Here is a 7,878-nt window from a genome sequence, read left to right as displayed (position 1 = left end):
TCTTTGTTTAGTTTCTGTTTCCATGATCTGTCCATTGCAGAGAGTGAGGTGTTGAAATCTCCCACTATCATTGTGTGTGGTGCAATGTGTGCTTTGAGCTTTAGTAAAATTTCTTTTATGAATGTAGATGCCCTTGCCTTTGGGGCATAGAGGTTTAGAATTGAGAGTTCCTCTTGGTAGATCACACCTTTGATGAGTATGTAGTGTCCCTCTTTATCTTTTTTTGATCACTTTAGGGTGAAAGTCGATTTTATTTGATATTAGAATGGCTACTCCAGCTTTTTTCTTGGGACCATTGGCTTGGAAAATTATTTTTCATCCTTTTATTCTGAGGTAGTGTCTGTCTTTGTCATTGAGGTGGGTTTCCTGTATGCAACAAAATGTTGGGTCCTGTTTACATACCCAATCTGATAGTCTATGTCTTTTTATTGGGGAATTGAGTTGATTGATATTAATAGATATTAAGGAAAAGTAATTATTGCTTCCTGTAATTTTTGTTGTTAGAGTTGGAATTCCTTTCATGTGGCTAACTTCTTTTAGTTTTGTTGGAAGATTACATTTTTGCATTTTCAGGGATATATTTCCTCTCCTTGTGTTGGAGTTTTCCTTTTATTACCCTTTGAAGGGCTGGATTTGTGGAAATATATTGTGTGAATTTGGTCTTGTCATGGAATACTTTGGTTTCTCCAGCTATGGTAATTGAGAGTTTTGCTGGGTATAGTAGCCTGGGCTGGCATTTGTGTTCTTTTAGGGTCTGTATGACATCAACCCAGGATCTTCTGGCTTTCATAGTCACTGGCGAGAAGTCTGGTGTAATTCTGATAGGTTTGCCTTTATATGTTACTTGATCTTTTTCCCTCACTGCTTTTAATATTCTTTCTTTGTTTTATGCATTTTGTGTTTTGACTATTATGTGGCGGGAGGAATTTCTTTTCTGGTCCAGTCTATTTGTAGTTCTATAGGCTTCTTGTATGTTCATGGGCATCTCTTTCTTCAGGTTAGGGAAGTTTTCTTCTATAATTTTGTTGAAGATATTTACTGGCCCTTTAAGTTGGAGGTCTTACTCTCTTCTATACCTATTATCCTTAGGTTTGGTCTTCTGGTTGTGTCCTGGATTTCCTGGATGTTTTGGGTTAGGAGCTTTTTGGTTTTTGCATTTTTTTGACTGTTGTGTCAATGTTTTCTATGTTATCTTCTGAACCTGAGATTCTCTCTTCTATCTTTTGTATTCTGTTGGTGATGCTTGAATCTATGTTTCCTGACTTCTTTCCTAAGATTTCTATCTGCAGAGTTGTCTGTCTTTGTGATTTCTTAACTGTTTCTACTTCTATTTTTAGACCCTGGATGGTTTTGTTCAATTTTTTCACCTGTTTGTGCTTTCTTGTAATTCCTTAAGGGATTTTTGTGTTTCCTGTTTAAGGGCTTCTACTTGTTTATTCGTGATCTCCTGTAATTCTTTAAGGGATCTTTTTGTTTCCTCTTTGAGAGCTTGTACCTCTTTACCTTTTTTCTCCTGTATTTCTTTAAGGAAGTTTTCCATGTCCTTCTTAAATTCCTCTATCACCATTGTGAGATATGATTTTAGATCCAAATCTTGCTTTTCTGGTGTTTTGGGATACCCAGGACTTGCTGTGGTGGGAGTACTAGGTTCTGATGAAGCCAAGTAGTCTTGGTTTCTGTTGGTAAGATTCTTGTGTTTGCCTTTCACAATCTGTTGATCTCTGGTGTTAGATGTTCTTGCTGTCTCTGACTGGAGCTTGTTCTTTCTGTGGGTCTGTAAGCTTGTGTCAGCACTTCTGGGAGATCAGCTCTACACTGGTAAAACCTAGCTGCAGATGGGCTGTGGATCAGTCATCCCCCCTGCTTCAGATCAGAGCACACACTGGAGACAGGATCTCCACTGTGGGAAAGATGCAGAGAGGGCTTGGATCTGTTGTCACTCCTAGATGTAGACGGAGGTAGAGAGGATCCTGTCCCAGTTGCTCTGCCACTTGTGAGTCCTGTGCCTCCCAACTGGTCCCCCTTTTAGAAAGTCATCAGAGAGAAAATGGTGGATCTCACCTGAGTCTTTGGGTTAGAACATTCCCTTATCTTCCATTTTTAAAAGAGAATTGTTTATTTATTTTGTGTATTTGAGAAAACTGTAGCTATCTTCAGACCCACCAGAAGAGGGCATCAGATCTCATTACAGATGGTTGTGAGTCACCATGTGGTTGCTGGGAATTTAACTCAGGACCTCTGGAAGAGCAGCCTCCTTCAGACCACTGAGCCATCTCTCCAGTCCTTTATTTTTAGCCCCTTCAGTCTTAGTAGAAGCCTCTCTCTCTCTCTCTCTCTCTCTCTCTCTCTCTCTCTTTCTCTCTTTCTCCCTCCCCGCTCCCAGTACACAGGTTGCTATATTAGGATCTGAATGCAATGGTGACCCAGTATGGTTGATGTTATCTGTGTGACTGAGAAATGTCTTGGTGGAGTGGAAGGTTATGGGAATGTTGCCAGACTCTTAGGGGAGTGGGAGGCTACACTTTTCTTCAGTAAGATCAGATTCTTGTTTTCCTGGCTCCACCTCCCTGGGTTTGCTGGTGTCTCCTATTGACAGGGAATAGGGTGACATAGGGAAATTCAGACACTGATGACATCTGCTCTGGGAATCAGAAGAGGGGAAAGGATCCCAGGCAAATGGGAAAGAATGGAAAGGTGTATGATAAGGAGTGATCAGAAGTTTCTTGTGTCACTGACAGAACCACACATGTCCAGGCTGCACTCATCCCCACAACCTTGTGCAGATGACAAAGCCCAAAGTAGAAATCCACAGAGCTCAGTTTAAAAAGCCTGCAAGTCCAGGACAACAGGACAATAGGAAGCCTTTGAAGAATGCCATTCAAAAGACTTGGTAACAAAGTCATTGGGAGCCTTTTAATACTGCTTAGATTTTGTGTAATCTTAGATTTTCATATAAGCAGGTCTTTGCCTATGCATGAAAATCACCAGACACCAAGAAATCTTCCCTCTCCCCTTTCCTTTGACCTTGCAATAAAGACTGAAGGATAAAGCTCTAGGATTTGTGTTCCAGCCCTTACCCAGGCTTTGCTCTGGATATCTAGTAGTAGGGATGAGCAGCAGTACACTGATGCTGTGTGAAAAGTCCTATGTGTGATAGGTCAGAACAGAATATAAAATATCTATCTGGGTGCAGGATATGTGACAGATAGTCTCCATTCTCTACACAAGTGATTCTGATGGCCACTGCACCTTGAGGTTCGGAGGTTTGGATGGTGTGGAGAGAAGGAAAGTGAGCAACTTTGCCCTTGTAGGCAGTCAAGAGTGCCTCCTGCAGCTCTGCTGACGGGAGTGCCACAGCTCTGCTGGCGGGAGTACCACAGCTTGGTTGATGGAAGCACCTCATACAGCTCTGCTGATAGGAGTATCACATGCAGTCATGCTGGTGGGCCTAGGAGTTCCTTAGCAAGGGAGAGTTTCAATCTGGTAGGCTGGGCACTTCTCTGCCCATCCCTATAGGCATTCACAAGTCATTTTTGGGAAGCTCAGCAGCTTCATAGGAAACTTCCATAAACAGGGTTGCCCTTTGCGAATTCTCAAACCGTGGCAAGCCCTCTAGTCCTCAACATGAGGTATATTTGAGTATCTAATCAGATCGACATTCAGCTCATGGGGTGTTGAGTGACTCATCTTCAGGGCCTCCATGTGCAGATGTGCCCCTTGGATTTGCTGTTCAGAGAGAGGGAAGCCCTCTAGCTGCCAGCTGTCTGTCTCTAAATGAGACATCTATTCTGTACCTCCTTGGTGACAATCTGTAGGCAAATCTAACCTCAGTAGAACAGAACACATCAGGTCGAGTGTGCTACAAGAATAGTGCAGTCACATTTTATCCAGTTTATGTGACATGTTCTACTGTTCCACTAGGAACATGAAGAAGTTTGGATCCATGGACAGGTCCATAGAAGTCTAAATGTAAGTAAGGTGACCTTAGACTTGTGGATTTCAAAGACATTACTTTAATCCTTTTTCTCATGGAAGATTTTTTAAAAAAATCTTACTGAGATAAGCAATGGCATTGGATCAAAAGTCAGCATTGTGAAATACAACAACAACAACAACAACAACAACAACAAAGTTAAAATATAGTGCTGCTTAGAGGCCAACCTGAGAGACTTAGATGATAAAGAGAATCCCGTTGTCCTCTGTAACATTACTGTCCTCTGTAACATTACTTTCGTCTTCCCTACTTTGGGAGATAGAATAGAGAGGATCAGGTAAGATGGATGCTCCTCCCCTTAGAGCAGTGCATAACATTCATGAGCACCCTCCTATACAGGACATAGGGATGTCAGAGACCCTACTGTGAGACACAGGAAGTTGGGACAAGACTAAGCTCCTTCTGGCTCACCCCAGCACTGCTGTCCAGATCTGTTTTCTTAAACTAGAGAATACTGCAAGTCCATCCAAAAGCCAATCCATTTTCCATCTTGGGCTTTGTTGCTTGGACAATTTAACATCCATCCAGGCACATCCACAGCTCTGGAACCAGTTGGAGGCACTCTGGCCAGATGGTACAGGATAAGCCGATTACTCTGTGCATTGCTGTTCTGGTTTGGAAAGATGTAATGATCTCCATTAATGTGTCAGTCTGTGGGGAGCACGATTTGAGTCAGGATTGACAGCCTGACTGGTTCTGAACCTTCTATAACCTGGTGAATTCTTGCATGTCCCTATTAGGAGGAAATTAAAATTAAAGCCCTGCTTAACAAGTCATAGACTAGCAGGAGGAAATCTCATTAGGAAAGTGTAAGGGGATCACATTTCCCCAGTATTCGGAACAACAACCAGGCAGCATCAACTCGTTATTTGACATTAAGCACAGAAACCAGACTTTTATTGGGATCGTAATGGACTTGTTTTTCTGTTCTCACTGTAGTAAACAGTGCTCAATTCTGTATGTGATGTGCTGTGACTGCCATGAAGGTTCTGAGATGGGGCAAGCACACAGGGATGATGACGAGCTGAAACCATGGTGCTCCGGGGCCAAATCCCATCTCTGTCTTGTTCGCTCTGTTTCCCTTATTGTCTGCGTGTGTGTGTGTGTGTGTGTGTGTGTGTGTGTGTGTGTGTGTGTGTGTGCGCGCGCGCGCGCACGCCCATTTTAGCTGAAGAACTATTGTGAGATACCAGGTTACTTCTCAAGCATTTACTGCTTCTTCCACCCTCAGCCTCCCAGGAGTGGCAGCAGAAATCCACTCTTGGCAGCAGAATGGAAGGGAAAGAGCATGAAAGCAGGGCTTGGGTAGTAGTCAGCGTACTACTTGTTATTTCATAGGGAAGTGGTACCTATAGGCAGGGCTGCTTTCCATCTGGATGTAGCACAGATCTCACAGCTCTCCTTCCACACAGAAGCAGTTCCAGTTTTGCCCTCCATCACAGCTATAAGGGTGGCAAATGGCTCCCTCCTCTAACTTGGTGTGACATGAGGGCTAGCTCTTTGGTTACACCCTTAGAGGATTCTGAGACTGCTGAAACTGCTTTTCTGTTGTTTGGGTGGGTAACCCTTGTGCCTCTGTCTTCATGTTCATGAATTCGTTCTTTTTCTCTTTTGCCCCCGATCTCCCATGAGAAATCCTACATTTCAGCTAGCCTACCTTTCAGTTCTAAAATTTCCCCTTGGCCCGTTTTTTTGTATCTTCTATTTTCATTTGCTGCTTTTCATTTTTATTCCTAGTGTGTTTGCGATCATTCCTTATTAACATTCATGTAACAACTGCTTTAAAAAGCCTTTGTTTCTTTTTCCTTCTAGCATCTCTGCTTTATTATGTTATGCATTTAGATGTTGTTACACACTGGTTAAAGTTTTTCTTTTGATGCTGATGGACCATTGGTTTGGAATTCTAGGTTCGCTAGCTTTTGATGCTCTCCCAGGAGTATTTTGTGATGGGTACAATGAAGAAGGATGTAAGCAGAGCACAGTCCCTCACAGTCCATCTATTTTCCTTTCTGAGTGATAGACTGAAATAAGATTCATCATTCATGGGCTGGTGAGATGGCTCAGTGAGTAAGAGCACCGACCGCTCTTCTGAAGGTCCTGAGTTCAAATCCCAGCAACTACATGGTGGCTCACAACCACCTATAATGAGATCCTGACACCCTCTTCTGGTGCATCTGAAGACAGCTACAGTATACTTAGTTATAATAATAAATAAACCTTGTGCCAGAGTGAGCAGGGTCTACTGGAGTGAGCAGAGGTCCTAAAAGTCAATTCCTAATGACCAGTTGTGTACAGACTCACAACTACCTGTACATCTACAGTGTGTACTCATATACATAAAAAAAGGATTCATCATTCACAGTGTAACTAGAAAAACACCTGTGATGTTTCCTGTGACAGCCTCATGGAGAGATGAGGTACAGGGGGCAGAGGTGAGAACTGACTTCATGCACTCAGTAGCCATTACTGCTGAATGGACCAAAGCCAGGCAGGGATATGAACCTCTGTGTTGAGTCTGTCTCTTTGATCCTACTACTTTTTGATAGTTCTTTGTTTTTTTATAAAAAATAGTTTTGATATTTTCATTTGATTACACAGAATATCATTGTTAATAGAGATGTAATACGGGTCATATATGTATTCATTTCTTTTAGGATCACAAATGTGTTTAGGGTTGATTGTTTAGGACTGGGTAACCTACCATGGAGCTCAAATCAAAACTGAGGCTTCCTCTCTCAGCAGTCATTGGTGGACTATAGCCCTTTGTCTAGCACTAGGGGCTTGTGAAATTTTCCTATCCATGTTGGCAGGGCAACTGGTGTCATCATTAAGCGTGTCATTGTGGTGTTGTCTTGTTTAGGTGATCCTATTGATGAGTTTTCATGTATGCAGCTTCTCTGTCCTGTCACTCCTGGTCCTCTGGCTTTTACAATCTTCATTCCTTCCTCCCTCTTCTGTAATGTTCCATGAGCTTTAAGTGTAGGGCTTGTGTGAGAATGTAACAGTTGGGGCTGAGGGCTCACTTCCTCTCTGCATTTTGACCAGTTGTCAATATGTTGTTAACTGAGTTAATAGTCTCCATCTCTTGGAAAAGGGGGCCTTTTAAAAAAATCGGGGTAGGAACTTATCTGGGAGTATAAAGAAAAGTATTAAGAAGTTATAGTCTATGGCCATACCACCCTGAACTCGCCCAATCTTGTCTGATCTCAGAGGCTAAGCAGGGTCGGGTCTGGTTAGTACTTGGATGGGAGACCACCTGGGAATACCGGATGCTGTAGGCTAGAAAAAAAAAGTTACATTGGTTTAGGAAAATAACAGTAGTTGGTTCTCTTTTAGGGTCTGGGACCTCTCTAGTTATGGTTTTGGTTAGGATTTTAGTATCGGGTGTGAATTCTATTCTAGTGAGCCTTAAGTCCAATTAGACAGCCGTTGGTTATCCCTGAGATAAAAGTGCTACTATTGCACCTCTGAGGACATTTTGCTTGGCTAGTCATTCTTTAGAGTGGTGGGATCATTGACTGGTTGCTTCTTTTGGGAATGGGTAGAGAACCTTCAGACACTATGACAGTTGTTTTTGAGGGAGGAGGTAAGTTCATGGATTTTTTTTTTTCTTTTGCCTTCTCTGTGGCTCACCTGTAAGATTTTCAGTTGGAAACCTTCTGTTTGGCTCTTTTAGGTCTTCTACTTTCTTCTGTGGCTTTGTGGTTTTTTGTTTTCATTTCTCCTGAGTACATTCGACAGTTGCTTAATGAAATATTTGTATGACAATTAGTGTCAAGTCTCTGTTTTCTTTCTTGCTAATCTGCCTTGCCAACAGTACTTTGTCTACAGAGAGTAGCTCCTGTGGATAATTTTTTATTTTTATTTTATTTTTTCTTCTGTGA

General features: G+C 42.2%; 1 pseudogene; it reads left to right on the top strand.

Moving 5' to 3' along the window:
* Positions 1-7,156: 7,156 nt before the first annotated feature.
* On the top strand, positions 7,157-7,275 carry LOC116071663 (annotated as a pseudogene).
* Positions 7,276-7,878: the final 603 nt, after the last annotated feature.

The sequence above is a fragment of the Mastomys coucha genome, unplaced genomic scaffold (genome assembly GCF_008632895.1).
Source record: "Mastomys coucha isolate ucsf_1 unplaced genomic scaffold, UCSF_Mcou_1 pScaffold22, whole genome shotgun sequence".
NCBI lineage: Eukaryota > Metazoa > Chordata > Mammalia > Rodentia > Muridae > Mastomys > Mastomys coucha.
Note: the sequence above shows the minus strand (reverse complement) of the source record. Positions and strands in the feature narration are given on the sequence as shown.